This window comes from Dromiciops gliroides, chromosome 4 (genome assembly GCF_019393635.1).
Source record: "Dromiciops gliroides isolate mDroGli1 chromosome 4, mDroGli1.pri, whole genome shotgun sequence".
NCBI classification, from domain to species: Eukaryota; Metazoa; Chordata; class Mammalia; order Microbiotheria; family Microbiotheriidae; genus Dromiciops; species Dromiciops gliroides.
In genome coordinates this window covers 170,062,524-170,079,730 of record NC_057864.1, presented here as the reverse complement: position 1 = coordinate 170,079,730, position 17,207 = coordinate 170,062,524, and the positions used below count along the sequence as shown (strand labels likewise).

Below are 17,207 nucleotides of genomic sequence, written 5' to 3'. Positions count from 1 at the left end.
AGATAGTTCTGGAATCTTGCCCACATCTCTCCAAGGGAATTTTTAATTCCTGCCTAGAGAGGAGAAGAAGAGGTTATGAGGTTGGCCACTTTGCTTTCATTTGAGAGACAAGGTAATGGAATAGAATTTTATCTATCTGTCCTGTAAATATTGCTAGTCTTAAAAATAGGGTTTAAAAAGATTCTAGCCACTTTCCTGGTTTCTATCCCTTAAAGAGGAACGGATACCCCAAACTTAGGTTGACTCCATCCTACCAAATGATAGTTACAAAAAGACCATCAATAATCAATTCAAGTTGGGGCACCTAGGTGGCGCAGTGGATAAGGCACCAGCCTTGGATTCAGGAGGACCTGAGTTCAAACCCAGCTTCAGACACTTACTAGCTGTGTGACCCTGGGCAAGTCACTTAACTCCCATTGCCCTGCCAAAAACAAACAAGCAAACAAATAATCAATTCAAGTCAAATGTCCCGATCACTGTGGTAAGTACTGGGGATTTTAAAAATGTAAAAATAGTTCCTATTTTCAGGGAGTTCACCTAATGGGGGATAACATTTGGAAACAGGTATGTACAGATATGATATATCCTTTAAGTAGGAGGTAATTTCAGAAGGAAGGCACTAGCATTAAGGGAGATCAGGAAAGGCTTCTCGCAGAAGGTGAGATTTTAGCTAAGATTCAGGGGAAGCCAAGGAATCCAGAGTATGGAGAAGAGGAAGGAGAGAATTCCAGGCAAAAGGGACAGTCAGTGAAATGCCTTGAGATTCTCAAGGAACATCAAGAAGACCATTTCCACTAGATTGGAGGGGAGTAAGTTATAAAAAGATTTGAAAGGTGAGAAAGGGCTAGATTATGAAGGGTTTTTATTTGATCTTAGAGGTAATAGGGAGCCACAGGAGCTTATTGATTGGGGGTACCAGTGAGGATGGACTGTATTGAGAAAAGACAAGACAGGAAGACCAATCAACAAGCAATTGCAATAGTCCAGGTGCGAGTTGATGGTGGTGTTAGTGTCAGAGGCGAGAAGGGCAACTTACATGAAAGATGTTGCAAAAGTAGAGCCAACAAAGGAATTGGAAATTGAGGGAATGCCTATCAATAGGGGAATGGCTAAACAAATTGTGGTATATGAATGTAATGGAATAATATTGTGCTGTAAGAAACGATGAGCAGGAGGAGTTCAGAGAAACCTGGAAGGACTTACATGAACTGATGCTGACTGAGAGGAGCAGAACCACAAGAACATTGTACACAGCAACAGCAACATTGTGTGATGAACAATGGGGATAGACTTGGCTCTTCTCAGCAGTGCAATGATCCAAAACAGTTTCAAAGAACTTGTGATAGAAAATATTCTCAACATCCAGAAAAAAAGAACTGTGAATTATGAATGCAGATTGAATCATACTGTTTCTACTTTTGGATTGTTTTTTATTTTCCTTCTTGTTTGAGGTTTTTCCTTTGTGCTCTGATTCTTCTTTTACAAGATGACTAATGTAGAAATATGTTTGATGTTACTGTACATATACAACCTATATCAGACTGCTTTCCATCTTGGGGAGGAGGGAGGGAAGAGGGGGAAAAAATATAAATTTGGAGCTAAAAATCCAGTGTAAACAAATGTTGAAAACTATCCTTATATGTAATATGTAACTGGAAAATATTAAAAAGGAAAAAGAGGGGGAAAAGTAGAGCCAAAGAGATTCGGCCACTGAGGCATTTAAGAAAGTGAAGAGCTGAAGATGGCATTTAGGTTGAAAGCCTGAATGGCTGAGAGAATGATGGTGCTCGCAACAGTAATAGAGAAGCTAAGAAGAAGGGAGGATTTGGGAGGAAAGATGATGAGTTCAGTTTCAGACATGTAGGGTTGTAGAGTTTAAGATGCTGAGAAGGCATTCATTTTGAGAGGTCCTATGGACAGTTGGAATCACAAATAGTGAATAGAAACTAAACCCATTTATTTAAAGAAATAAAAAAAATCAGAGAAGTTATATAGATTAGAATATACACAGTGTAAATGAGCTTTCCCACTGGGGGCAAGATATCTTAGCTCAACAAAGAAAGAGAGTCACTGATCTTACCCAAGGGGAAATTCTACAAAGTCTCAAAGAAGTCAAGCTAGAAATCTGGCATATGTTGAAGAACTGGCTTTTCCAGACTTTTTCAAGCTCTGTTCTCTCTATCCTCAGCACTCCCCATGAAAAGAGTCTGGAGCTTTATGTGTCCTCTCTTGCTAGAGCAATAAAGAGGGTCTCTCTCCTTCACAGCTTTTGCACCAATTCTCTCCCTTAAGCAGGTTCATAGGGAGCAAATCATTCTACCAATTGAGAATCATGGGGCAGCTAGATGGCACAGTGGATAAAGCACAGGCCCTGGATTCAGGAGTACCTGAGTTCAAATCCGGCCTCAGACACTTGACACTTACTAGCTGTGTGACCCTGGGCAAGTCACTTAACCCCCATTGCCCTACAAAAAAAAAAGAAAAAAGAAAAAAATCATGCCTAGGCAAAACTCCCTTGAGCAACTGGGGTTACATTCATGTGGCAAATTCAAAGATCTATGTCTTTCAATTTCCCCTTGTATACTTTATTAGATTGTGAGTTTCCTGAGAGCAAAGATTGTCTTTTGTCTCTTTTTGTATCCTCAGAACTTAGCACAGTGTCCAGCAAATAATAGACACTTAATAAATGTTTACTGATTGATTTTTTTAAAATTTATTTTAGTTTAAATTCAGGGAATGGAACAAGAATTTCCATAACACAGTACAATAAAAAGATGATTGCACATGAAACTGCAAATCTATCAAGTACAACTTGCTATTCCCTCCAAATATACAACAAAGTTATCATGTAAATTTCTTGGTTTTCTATTCCTTCCCCCCTCCCCCCGCCATGGCTACCATTAGACACACACATCTAGATAGATAGATAGATAGATAGATAGATAGATAGATGTGTGTGTGTGTGCGTGTGTGTGTGTACAATTATTCTGTATATCTATTTATCATTTCTATCTCTGGATGCAGATAGCATCTCTTCATATGTCCTTTACTTTTTTTGCAGAGCAATGAGGGTTAAGTGACTTGCCCAGGGTCACACAGCTAGTTAAGTGTTAAGTATCTGAGGCTGGATTTGAACTCAGGTCCTCCTGAATCCAAGACTAGTGCTTTATCCCACTGCTCCACCTAGCTGCCCCCTTGTCCTTTATTTTTAATTTGTGTATTTTTAATAGTTAAAATGAATTAGTCATTCAAAGTTGTTCTTAAAACAATAATGTTGTTACTATATACAATGTTCTCTTGGTTCTGCTCACTTCACTCTTCATCACTTCATGCAAGTCTTTCCATGCCTTTCTAAGATCAATGAGCTCATCATTTCTTATAGCACAGTAGTATTCCATCGAGCCACAACTTGTTCAGATGGCATAATGATATTCCACTGGGGAGTTGTGGTCAAAGAAACTCCAATGAGCAATTCTTCTGTAACTTATAGCCTTAAATACTTCCTGAGACACCTGCTCCTGGTCACATAATGAGTGTAGCAAATGGCCACAACCAAGAAAAGGATAGTGAAAATGCTTGTGATCTGCTTCCTTCACCATTTACTGTGCTTACTATCTTGAGATCTAGAAGTCTATGAATACTTAATTCATCTGCCAAGCTTTTAAGAAGTCAATGCCACTAACTCATTTTGTCTAACTTTCCTAAATCAGACTCTTGCCCCAACCCAGATCAATTCCAAAAAAACTTTTGGTCTTTCTAGAATGAGAAATGCTCTCTAAGTATCCTCTCTGTAAATTTTAAATAAAATGCACACACAACTTAATCTTTTCATTGACCTACAGCTTTATTGCACTTGATGGCTTAAGAAACAAAATAAACTTTTAAAATAAAAGTCCCAAGCCCAGAGGGAACCATCAGGTTTAAAGTGAATCAATGACCCACCATATAATTGCCCTCTTTAGAGAGAGGGAAATGGGAAGGGGAAGGGACATTACTGGTTTCTGTCTGGAATGAGCAGAATGATGTTCATCCGGGACATGGTTGATGTCATACTCATCACCCTGGATCAGAACTCCTCATAGCTGTGCTTGAAAGCCCCTTCATGTTGAGAGATATTCTAGGTAGACTGCCTCAAGTCAAGTCTAAAAACTCTTTGGAGTTTAGAGAACAATGAAAAAGAAACTGTCTAGCTGTGTCATTCCTTAGTCTACTCCTTTGAATCTAAGACTTTTGGCAAAGCTCCCAGTAGTAGGCTACAGTCATATATGGGGAATAGCAAGTAAACTAGATAACTGGATGACAGAATGTTGTAACTGGAAGAAATCTTAGAGGTTATTTATTCTGACCCTCTCATTTTTAATAGGAGGAAACTAAGGTCCAGACAGAGGAAGTGACTTGCCTAAGTCACACAGCTAATAAGTGTTGAAGAGGGGACTCATATCGAAGTCTGAAGAACTTCGGAGTCAATTGTGTGACATGGGAGACAAAGGCAAAGGACTGCCCAGCATGGTGTGCCCACATCAAAGAAGTCACTGTGCTCTATAAATGAAGCGGAATTGAAGTAGCTCAAAAGAAATGTAAAATGTATACATTTAGAGACATCTACATTCCAAATGTTCATGTGGACTACTTGTGCCCAACTTGTGATAGAACCTTTTGAGACTTATCAACCACAATAGGACACATTGTACTTTTACCTTGATGTAGTGATGTCATTTTGGTCCTCTTCAAGAATGAAGGACAGGGCAGCTAGGTGGTACAGTGGATGAAGCACCAGCCATGGATTCAGGAGTACCTGAGTTCAAATCTGGCCTCAGACACTTGACACTTACTAGCTGTGTGACCCTGGGCAAGTCACTAAACCCTTGTTGCCCCACCCCCCAAAAAGAATGAAGGACAACAACTAACCAATCAACCTGGATCTTCTGACTTGTAGTCTTGCTGGCCAAAGAGACTGATGACCAAAACCAAAAGCTAGCTGTTGAGAATCATCCTGGTAATGTTCCATAATAAAATATTACACTGTTTGTATTTCTGTTCAGCGTGTTCATTTATTATTTTGTATGTAGTATTTATCACTTGAAACTGACATTGAATTATACTTAACTTATCCACAGCTGTGAGGTGGAGGTTGGATGGGAATTTGAGAAAAGCCCCCCCCCACCCCTCTTCTGGTCAGTCAATTAGTCAGTCAGCCTTTAGCACTTAATAAGAGGAGGTAGAGTAGAGTATAAGTCATTACTTCTTCCTTTTACAAGGACATGAATTATTCAGTAAAGAGCTAAATCCATTTTTATTGCTGTCTCAAATTTATGGAAGTAGGATTGGGTCGGGTCTTTTTCAATTCTTGTTCTTTTTTCTGTTCACTCATGCACCAGAGAGAAAGCATCTCATCCTCCTGTCCCACTGTCCCCCTAGAAAATGTCCCCTGCTGGATGGTGTAAATAGGAAGGAACCCATGCCTTCCACAGCAAACACTGTCATTTATCCATATGCCTTTCACATCTGTCATGAATACTAATGAACTTGTACCTCTGCTGCCTCAGAAAATAGCAAACTATCCCCTTCAGAAGAGGAATAAAATATTCAACCTTTTGTGATGATCTTAATGTCAGTTGTTACAGCCTTTTAAAAAAATGTTAGTCATCTAATCAATGCATTGGCCACTTCTAAAGTCTGACCTTAACAAGGAAAGTGGATGAGAAAGTTATTTCTGAAAGGAAAAGGGGGAGAAGAAGGCAGATAAGTAAATAGGATTGGTTAGTTCTAAGGAGAACACTGTACAAGTGACAAGCTTGGATCCATTTTCCCAGGGGTACTGTATTTCTCCTTAGGGAATTCTAGAGACTCATTGGTTCTTTGCAGAGCACTTAATGCTCAGGGGAAAGGGCTTCAAGAAACATCTGGGGAAAGGGAACTTCAAGCTAGTCTGATGAGCCCACTTCACTTTTGAAAAATCTGACCTAATATACATGGAACTATGAATTGGTCCAACCACTGAGGAAATCAAATTAGAAGTAAGCCGAAAAAGTGATTAAGATGGCCCCATTTTTTTCACTCAGGGATTTCAAGGAGCTTTCTTTACATGTTGCAGTTGTTCAGTTGTGTCCAACTCTTCATGACCCCATTTGGGATTTTCTTGGCAAACATAGTACTAGAGTGGTTTGCCATTTCCTTCTCCAGCTCATTTTACAGATGAGGAACTGAAGCAAACAGAGTTAAGTGACTTGTTTAGGGTCACACAGCTTGTAAGTCTCTGAGGTTGGATTGGAACTCATGAAGAAAAGTCTTCCTGATTCCAAGCCCAGTGCTCTATCCATTGTGCCACCTAGCTGCCCTAATTCTTCCTAGGGGAAATTAATTCTATTCAAGAAATATTTATTAAGTGTTTACTATGTACCAGGCACTGTGCTAAGTGCTGAGGATACAATTAATGGTGGGGAGGGAGGAAGGAAGGAAAGGAGACAAGAGGCTGAGTACCTAGGAGACTGAAAGACTTGGCAGAGGTGGCTGCCACAAAGAAAGGAGTCAGGACTCAAGAACAGGGTGTTTGAGCCTCAGAAGAGATGTCTTGTTGCTGTAACTCCCAAAAATTACAGCCAAAAATTCTTATCTTGTCCTCTTCTCTGAAGGGAGCCTGAAGCCTTTTCCTCTAGGCTCAAGAAAGTTTTCGTTTTAGATGATTGCTTTGTTTCTATGAAAAATGCTAACCACAGGCTTGGGTAGTCTGAGTATACCTATTTGAAATACATTTAGAGAGTCTGCCATCTGTCTAGCATCCATTCCATCCATCAGCCTAGCTCATGACTCTCCTGGAGACCTCTTGCCTACTCTGAAGTTGAAACTAGTTGGAAATTGGGTCCCAAGAGCCAATGACATGGTGACCATCAGAACCAGGAAGTTCATGACAAACAGACTTCTTAAACATAAACAGATGGTTCTAGATGTCCTTGATCCTGGGAAGGCCACAGTGCCTGAGCCTGAAATTTGAAGAAAAATTGACCAATATGTACAAGTCCAGATGTCATTTCTATCTTTGGATTCAGAACCCATTTTGGTGGTAGCAAGACTTGGCATGATTTATGATTCCGTTGACAATGTGAAGAAAAATGAACCAAAGCACAGACCGACATGGCATGGCCTATATAAGGAGAAAAAAGATATCAAGAATGCAATAAAAGGAATGCAAGAACAGAATGAAGAAAGTCAGGGCTATTGCCAAGGCAAATGTTGGTGCAGGGGAAAAAAGAAGGAATAAAAGGCTGGGATATAGTTTGGGACTAGGTTGTGAAGAGTTCTAAATGCCCAATGTTTTGTTTTGTTTGTTTGTTTTAATCTTAGAGGTAAAAGGGAGCCAGGAGTTTATTGAGTAGGAGAGGTGACATGGGCAGACCTTCACTTTAGGAAAGTCACTTTGGTAGCTGTGTAGAGAGTGGATTGAAGTGGGGAGAAGTGAGTCAGGCAGACCAATTAGAAGGCTGGATGATCACAAAGATGGTGGTGCCCTTGATAGAAAAAGGAAGATTCAGAAGAGGTATCCAAACCAGGAAATGATTCCTAAACTAGTGGATAAGGGAAAATCTTGTGGATACAGTACATTGGGATTTCAGGAAAGTCTTTCATAATATCCTTGTAAATTATTGTTCATCCTTCTTCCTTGAAGAGGACCAATGACATCGGGAGGGTGATGTCTTGACCTGCAAGTGAATTGAATTGAAGTGAGGCCAAGGTAGATAAAGTCATCAGCCTCACTTTCTTCTCTAGTCATAGAAGTCCAGTGGCAAGACACAGGTCCAGATGACTGATGATGGCCTCATGCAGTAGACCTTGGCCTTTTTTCCCTTGTAAATATGATAGCTATAAGAATGTGATATGAGTAGTACAATTAGGTTTGGAACTAACTGAATAGCTCTTTTGAGTGTTGATCATATGATGTCAAACGGGAGAGTGGTCTGTAATGGTCCATAACTCTGGGGACTAATAATAATAATAGTATTTATATATTTTCAAGTTTGCAAAACACTTTACAAAATTTTTCTTATTTTATGTATATAACAACTCTGAGAGATGGATGCTATTATATGACCTACCCGAGGAAGAACTAATAAGTGTTAGGTATTTGAAAGTAGGTCTTCCTGACTCCAGATCCAGTACTCTATCCACGGTGCCATCTACCTGCCCTTGACCATGTTCTTATTTTAATTATGTTCCTGTTCAGTATTTTAATCAATTACTTATAGTATGGACTTTTAGAGGACATAAACCTGATGGAGAGAGCATTGGATGACAAAGTTGGTATCCAAGTAGATTTTAATAGGTTGTAATGGTGAGTAGAAGCTAACAAGTTGAAATGTAATAAAAATAAGTGTTAAGTTCTGGACTTGGGTTCAACAAATCAACTGCTTAAGTATAAAATGAGGAAACTCACTCTTCTAATGTAGATTATTACCTCTTCTGTAATTTATAATCTTTGAAAGTTGCCTAGAGAACTGAGAAGGTTAAGTGACTTGCCCAGGGTCACACAAACAGTATCTGTCAAAGATATAGCACAAAAATTAAATCTCCCCCAAAATAATAACAGAACTACTTCAATAATACCCAGAGTAATTAGGAAGCTTAAAAAACATTAAGAAGATAAAAGGTAATGTTTACCTTTTATTTAAAAAAGGCAATAGTTATAAATATCTGGTACTAGCTAAGAAATAGGTGGATCAGTAGAACAGAGTAGATTTACAATACATAGTAGCAAATTATTATAATAACCTTGTGTTTGACAAACGTAAAGATTCAAGATTTGGGGATAAAAATTCATTATTTACTAAAAATTATTGGGAAAACTGGAAAGCAGTCTGACAAAAACTAGATACTGACCAATATTTATATCATTTACCAAGATAAGGTCAAAATGGATGTATGATCCAGATAAAGGCATAAGTCATAAGTAAATTAGAAGAACATGGAACATATTACCTATCAGACTTATGGATAGGAGAAGAATTTATGAATAAAGAAGAGATAGAGAGCACTGTGAGATGTAAAATGGATAATTTTGAGTACATTCAATTTAAAAGTTTTTCTACAAATAAAATCAATGTAGCCAAGATCAGAAGGAAAGCAGAAAATTGGGTGTGGGGGGGGGGGGGGTTTGGATAGTTTCTCACATATCTTACATGTATAAAAACTTACTGAAATTTCAAGAAATTTGAGTCATTCTCCAGTTGATAAATAGTCAAAGGATATGAACAAGCAGCTTTTGGATGACAAAACCAAAGCTCTTTATATTCATATGAAAAAGCTCTAAATTATTATTAGAAAACTGCAAATTAAAACAACTTTGAAATCTCATCTCATACCTATTAGATTGGCTAAAACAATAGAAGGGAAAATGACAAATGTTTGACAGGATGTGGAAAAATTGGGACACTAATACACTGTTGGTGAAACTGTGAAGTGATCCAAATATTTTAGAGAGCAATCTGGACTTATGCCCAAAGAGTTATAAAACTGTGTATACCCTTTGACCCAGCAATACCACTATTAGGTCTGTTTCCCAAGGTGATCAAGGAAAAAGGAAAAGAACCTACAAGTTCTAAAATATTTATAGTAGTTCTCTTTGTGGTGGCAAAGAACTGGAAACTGAGGGGATGCCCATCAATTGGAAAATGGCTAGCCAAGTTGTGGTATGTAACTGTGATGGAATACTATGGTGCTGTAAGAAATGATGAGCTGGCTGATTTTAGAAAAACAAGGAAAAACTTACATGAAGTAAAGAAGAGTGAAATGAGCAGAACCAAGAAAACATCATATATAACAACAGCAATATTGTTCAAAGAATAACTGTGGACTAAGCTATTCTGAGTATTATAAATATTCAAATCAATTACAAAGGACCTATGAAGATGTTCTCCACCTCTTGAGAAAGAACTGATAAGTAGAAGTATGCATAGTATAGTTTTACAGATATTTAAGTGTGTGTGTGTGTGTGTGTGTGTGTGTGTGTGTGTGTGTATGAAAGGGTGGCTTTCTTTAGTGTGTGGTAGGGAGGGAGGGAGAAAAGGAGACAATTTAGATCTTAAAATGCAACAAAAATATCTAAATTTTTAAAAAACCAAAAGAGGATACAAGAAGAGACATTAGAGCTCTTAAAGTAGAATTTGAAATGAAAAATAAGAAAATCAATTGTATAGAAAAAATGTGAAATATTGACAAAGCAATATTCCCTGAAAAGAAAAATGACAGATAAAACACAAAATGCAATGATGCAATAAAAATATTAGAGGAAAATCCAAAGATAGCAAAATTAGAAAAAATAAAAACTCTCGAGATCTCTATAAACCAAAGCAAATAACCTTGAAGATAGAGCTCAATAAGACAATCTGGAATCATTGGCTTCCAAGAAAAACATGATGAAACAAACAGCCTGAATACCATATTGCAGGAAACATTTAAGAAAAGTATCCAGAAGCCTTCAAACTAAAAGACAGATCAATAGAATACATAGGATGTCATCAGAAAAAAGCCCCAAGTTAAGTCTACCCAAAAATGTAATTGCCAAACTCCAGAGTTTGTGGTCAAAGAAACAATCTTACAACTTTCAAGGAGGAGACAATTCACATGTCAGAGAGTACCAGTTTGAATTGCCTAAGACTATTCATCAGTGACTAGAGACATTTTTTTAAATGATAGGATATGATGTACTGAAAAAGAAATAAAAATGATTCACACTCAAGGTTAATTTATACTTAAATGATGAGCATTTCCTTATATGAAAAAGATGGATTTTCAATAAAATTAAGGACTTCATGTGATCATAGATATAAAGCCAGAAATAACCTCTAAGAACCATAGAATCTAATCTCTTCATTTTACAGACGAGAAAACACTCCAAAGAGGTTAAATCCTTGTCTAAAGTCACAACAGTAGTGAGCATGAGGTGGATCTGAACTGTGGAAATTTATTTTGATTTGGGGACCCTACCTTTAGGCTGAGATTAGAAAGCCTTAGGCCCTCAGGGTCTCTCCCCCTCCTCCTCAGCTTCAGCTGAGCGGAAAAAGCCCTGTGGGCTATACAAGACGCCAGGTCAGACAGCTGGGGGGACAAAAAGCCCCCAGCTCCCTCCAACCTGAGCGGAGCTATCTGAAAGATAGCCTGTGCTGAGGCACGTGAGGTGGGAGTGCACCCCCCCCCCATCAAACCAGCCGCAGCCCTGGCTGGCGGATTAGCTTGGTCTGTGGGGGCGAAGGAAGCCCCGAGATTTGAGTGGAGAGAAGAAAAGGTATATATAGACCTGGGAGTTAGACAGGAAAAAAAAGAAGGAGGGAGGACGGACTAGATAGAGAGACAAGATTAAGGAGAGGGGCTGACTAGAGGAGGACGGACTAGATAGGCTGACTAGAGGGGAGCACGGACAAGGCGGGAGGAGAGTTCGGTTTGGAAAAGGAGAGATGGGGCTGACAAGGTTACAGGCCTTATTACAAACCAGGGAAAGTGTAATGTGCCCTGAGGCCAGAGAAGGCTAAGGCCCTTATTGTATTCAAGAAGTTCAAAGTGCAGCAGGTGGGAAAGAGACCAAAGGAAAGCAGTCAGGTTGTACATTTTATTTCCCTGTATTCTTAATTTTAAATAGTATCTCATAAATAAACTCTGCTTTGATTATTTAGTTAAGAGGCTTCTTAATCTTTAGTCTATCAGTTTGGGAGCAGTGTGGTGGAACTTTATAAATGGCCCACATTAAATTAACAAAGTCAGATAGCCAAATAGTCAAAAGTCCCCAGATTAGTCCTCCAGTCAGATTAGCCCCTCAAAATTAGCCCTAGTTATAAAAAATATTTCCGCATTTGAATGGCGACCATGAAGGGACTTACGGCCCAATTATAATTTTTCATATAATCATAATTTTCACAAGTCCAGTTATTGTAATTTTTCTAGGTTCGTTATAGTTATTAATAATTAATTTTTGTACAGAACCCAGGTCCTTTGACTCCAAGGTTAACATTCTTTCTATTGCACTGTGTTATCTCTAGCAGCTAGATGGCACAATGGATAGAGTGCCAAACAGGCCTGAAGTCAGAAGACTCATCTTCTTGAGTTCAAATCTGGTCTCAGATACTTCCCATTTATATGATCCTGGACAAGTCACTTATTCCCGTTTGCCTCAGTATTCTCATATATAAAATGAGCTGGAGAGCCAAACCATTCTACTTCTTTTGCCAAGAAAACACCAAATGGGGTCACAAAGAGTTGGATGCCACTAAAATGACCAAACAACAACTCAAGAGGGCCAAAAAATGAGCAGACTATTTGAAATAAAAACTTAGTAAATGAAAGGTAAACAATTCCATATAGAATAAAAAGGTCAGGTGATGACTCATTGTTTATATTGTACAAATGGGATACAAGACTATTGTCCTTTAGGTGAGTCACAGAGGAAACAAGACAGAATAGCTGTAGGCTAATCCCATGAAGGGAATGAAATAGAAGAAACAAGAGGAGTAATCTCCAGTGTTAGAGCTGAGTTTTTTTTTTTTTTTTGGCTAGATCCCAAGAGAGATGTGATCAGCTAACCAAAGGACAGGAAGATGGCTGGGAAGAAACCCTGTGATATCTAGGCATGGGACTTAATCTTCAGCCCAGTCAAAGCTACCCTTTTTGCCCATTACAGCTCAACACTTCCCTATTGTACCTTCTCTGTTGCCATCAGGCTCAACCTTTCCCTTTCTCACCCTGCATCATCAGCCCCTTAAGGAAGCTATAACCTAATTCTTGCTGGGCATTCACAATAGTAGCTACATGGGTGACATTGGGAAAATCTCCCCTATTCCCCTTATCTTCTAGCCTAGCCACTGGGGAAGGGGAGGGGGAGGATTCACTGATAGACATGTTTGATCAAAAAGGAAAGGAGAGAAGAGGAGAATGAAGGTACTAGTATTTCTTGAAATCAGGGCACTACAAATAAAGGTAATTTAAACAAAGAGGTAAAGGAAATAAGGGAAAAGGGCCTTGTGAACCACACCCAAAGTATGAAAAAGATTATCTCACTCAAAGTAGAATCAAGGGTTTGGGGGCTTGCCTGGGCAAGAGAGGGGAAGGAGAAAGGCATATGATCTGTGTCTAAGAGTGGATTGCTTCCAATAAAATAAGGTGCAGATCCATAAAATGGATTCCCAAAAGATAAGATCAAACATACTGATTCTGGGAGACAAAGGGACAATATTGGAATTGAATTCTTTCAAGAACCATATCTTCTGGGGGGGCAGCTAGATGGCGCAGTGGTTAAAGCACCGGCCCTGGATTCAGGAGGACCTGAGTTCAAATCCGGCCTCAGACACTTGACACTTACTAGCTGTGTGACCCTGGGCAAGTCACTTAACCTCCTATTGCCTGCAAAAAAAAAAAAAGAAGAAGAAGAACCATATGTTCTTAGTATTGTTGTGTTTTAAAGAGTAATACAATGGAATTTGATGATGAGAAAAACAAACAATCAAATTACCAAGTGATGCTGATAGCCATTCACTAGGAAAACTTACACACCCTACCCATTTGCATGTGCCCTGCTGAGGCAGAAGAGGCAAGTAAAATTTGGGCTCTATGATTCCTAGAGAGTCAGCAACTTTCTATGCCTCAGATACACCTCTTTCTATGAGGCAGTGCTAACCTGTTGTGAGGGAGTATTTGGATTTGTGGATCTTCTCAATTAGAAGTTAGCTCTGGTGGGGCAGCTAGGTGGCACAGTGGATAAAGCACTGGCCCTGGAGTCAGGAGTACCTGAGTTCAAATCTGGCCTCAGACACTTAACACTGACTAGCTGTGTGACCCTGGGCAAGTAACTTAACCCCAATTGCCTCACTAAAAAAAAGAAGAAGAAGTTAGCTCTAGTGGGACAGCTAAGTGGCACAGTGGATAAAGCACAGGCCCTGAAGGCAGGAGGACCTGAGTTCAAATCTGGCCTCAGACATTTGACATTTATTAACTGTGGGACCCTGGACAAGTCACTTAACCCCCATTGCCCTGCAAAAAAAAAGAAAAAAGAAAAATAAATAACATTAAAAAAAAGAAGTTAGCTCTGAGGCCCTATCCACCAGTGAACCCTCCATCTTTTTTTTTTAATTTGATGTACTTTAGTGAGTGCTAGTCATGTGATCTCAACATGACGAAGTCAGCTTTCCAGAGGCAGATAAGCATGCTTGGATATTACATACAGCTATTTTTTATTCTTAGCATAGAACTGATAGATAAATTAACAGGACATAATACCAAGCAGATACAATACAGCAAAACAATAAAAACATCTATCAAGTGGTTATAAGGCTATTGATCTCTAAATTCCAAAAGTCCCCCCAGACATTGGATCAATCTAGACTTAGGAGCTCCATGTTGCTGCTCAGTCATTTTTCAGTCATGTCTAACTTTTTGTGACCCCATTTGGGGTTTTCTTGGCAAAGATATTGGAGTGGTCTGCCATTTCCTTCTCCAGCTCATTTTACAGATGAGGAAACTGAGGCAAACAGGGTTAAGTGACTTGCCCAGGGCCTCACAGCTAATAAGTGTCTGAGGCCAGATTTGAACCCAGGAAGTTGAGTCTTCCTGACTCCAGGATTGGCACTCTATCCATTACACCACCCAGCTTCGCTTATGAGCTCTAAGACGTATGTAATTCTAAGTTTTTGGTTGTCTGTGACTGTGCTACCTCTGAGTGGGCAAAGAAGTGTAAAAAATAGTTTCCACAGAATATCCAATTTAAATTTCCAGTAGGATTAGTAATCAGTAGCAGAGGTAGAAGATTCTGGTCATATCACTTATAATATGGGATCATAGAACTTGGTATCAAGTGCATAACAAACCATAAGAAGGTTGGTATTCCCCCAGTCCTAGCCATCTGGAGGGCGTAGTCATAGGAGGGGGTCGACTCACAATTGCTTCTCTCATCATATAGCAGAGTAAGTGAACTAAGCAGGCAGATTCACAAGGAGCAGTGACACCATGGTCTTTCTTGATTTCTCTTTCTCTGTGCTTGAGTGTCACTCCCTCCTGGTCAAGGAAATTCTCATCATTTGGCCTAGCAAGGTGGGAAAGGTATGGACATAGAGAGGGGAATACTACTCCATCAGTTATTTGGGTGACAAAGTGGATAGAACCCTGGACCTGAAGCCAGGATAACCTGAATTCAAATCTGGCCTCAGGCATTTACTAGATGGGACCCCTAGGCAAGTCACTTAATCACTCTCTGTCTCAGTTTCTCCATCTGTAACATGGAGACAATAATATAAATAGCACCTACTTCCCAGAGTGGTTGTAAAGAACAAATGATATTTTGTTTATATATCTAATATATATGCACACACATATATACATATACACATACATGTATATATATACATATATAATCACCATATCTTATATACAACTATCCATAATATGTCACCATACACAATCCTATATACCACCATATAAAATAATATATGCTATATCACCTTATATGTAATATATAACCATATAACAATCACCATATATACAATATATATCACCACATATGATCATATATGACATATATCACCTTACGTATAATGTATATAACCATATATGTAACTATTATATTTATAACCACACACACACACATTACCTTAAAGCTCTGTAGAAATACTAGTGACAAAATCTCGAAGAGTAGGAACCTATCTGCGTGATGATGGACAGATTATTAGGCTGTCTTGATTTCAGTTTCCTCCACTATGAAATGAGGAATTCAGACCAGGTGGTCTTCAAGGTCACGTTCAGCTCTGTGTTCATGATCCTATTCTTCATTCCTTTAGACAAATAGTCAAAGGTGATGAACGCACAATTTTTAGAAGAGCTATCGACAATTATCTAAAATGGTTCAAAAATCACTAATTAGAGAAATGCAAATTAAATCGATTCTGAAGTATTGACTGACAACTATCAAACTGGCAAAGACAAGAAAGACTGGAATATTGAAGACAGTGTGGGAAGACAGGCATGGTAATCCACTGCTGTTGAAATGATCAATCTGGATCATAGATTTAGGGCTAGAAAGGACTTGAGAGGTGATCTGATCTAATCCTCTCCTTTTAGAGATGAGGAAATTAGTCTTAGAGATGTAACGATTGGAATGACGCCACCTGCTGGATACTTACTGTAGAAGAGTTCTTGGCGGGAGGAAGTGACGCAGACTAGTGGGAGGAGGAAGGAAGAGACTGGCGCTGACTCTGGGGCTCTTTCCTTTGGACTCTGGTGGAGAGCGGAGCTAGAAATATGCTCTCCCTTTAATAGATAGGAATCTAGGCCTTTCTCTCTCTTTACCAAATTCTTATTCTCCTTAATAAATGCTTGAAAGTCTAACTCTTGCTAAAGCTTATAATTTATTGGCGACCACTCATTAAATATTTTAGACAGACTAGCTAGAATTTTAACCCTTAACAGATGGCTGACCACGAAGAGGAAAGCTGAACCTCACTTCTGATCTTCCGGTTGGGTAAGAAATTTTCCCTACCCTAACCCTTTAAATCTTAAGTACTGCTGAATTGCCTGGTGTTTTCCCTTTAAATTTTTTCAAATGGACCTTTTAAACTCCCTAATTATCCTATTTTTGATTTTAGTCTGTTTAACCAGACAAATGGGAGATAAGATCATGTTAATGCTTTGTTTTTGTGGATTTTCTATTTTTCTTTTTATTTTTGTTAGAAGAGCCAGCAATGTACTCCCACAAAGAAATATCTCCCCCTCTCCCAACCATGCTTTTTCAGAGAAACCTGAAGAGATTCCTGCAGCTTTTCCCAGTTCTAACACTAATTGTTGCTCTAATTTTGCATGCCTGGAGGCAATGACCCACCCTCTAGAAGCTTTTAATCCCCTAGCACCTGGAGGCAAAGTGGGGGAAGAGGAATCCAGGCCTGAGTTCAAAATCAAGTCGGATTCAAATTGTGCTGGTCCCTCCCCTCCTCCCCAGACCCCACCCTCTACTCCTCCCATGGCCAAGCCCATTGCTTCCCCGGCCTGGGAAGTCCAGAGAACTGATGCGCATGCTCAACTTTCTCTAACTACATTTGCAGCTTCAGGCTCAGCCCTTTCCCAGCCTGGCTGTGCTTCTGAGACAACCTTAGAAAGCCCTTTAAATTCCAGATATGCTTGTTTTGTTCATAATTTTGCTAACCTGCTTTTGTCTTTAATTAGTAATCTTATAAAGCATTTGTATG

The 17,207-nt window shown here is 39.1% G+C and overlaps 1 pseudogene; it reads left to right on the top strand.

The window, feature by feature from the left end:
• Positions 1–7,301, top strand: part of LOC122754776 — a 180,305-nt pseudogene extending 173,004 nt beyond the window's left edge.
• Positions 7,302–17,207: the final 9,906 nt, after the last annotated feature.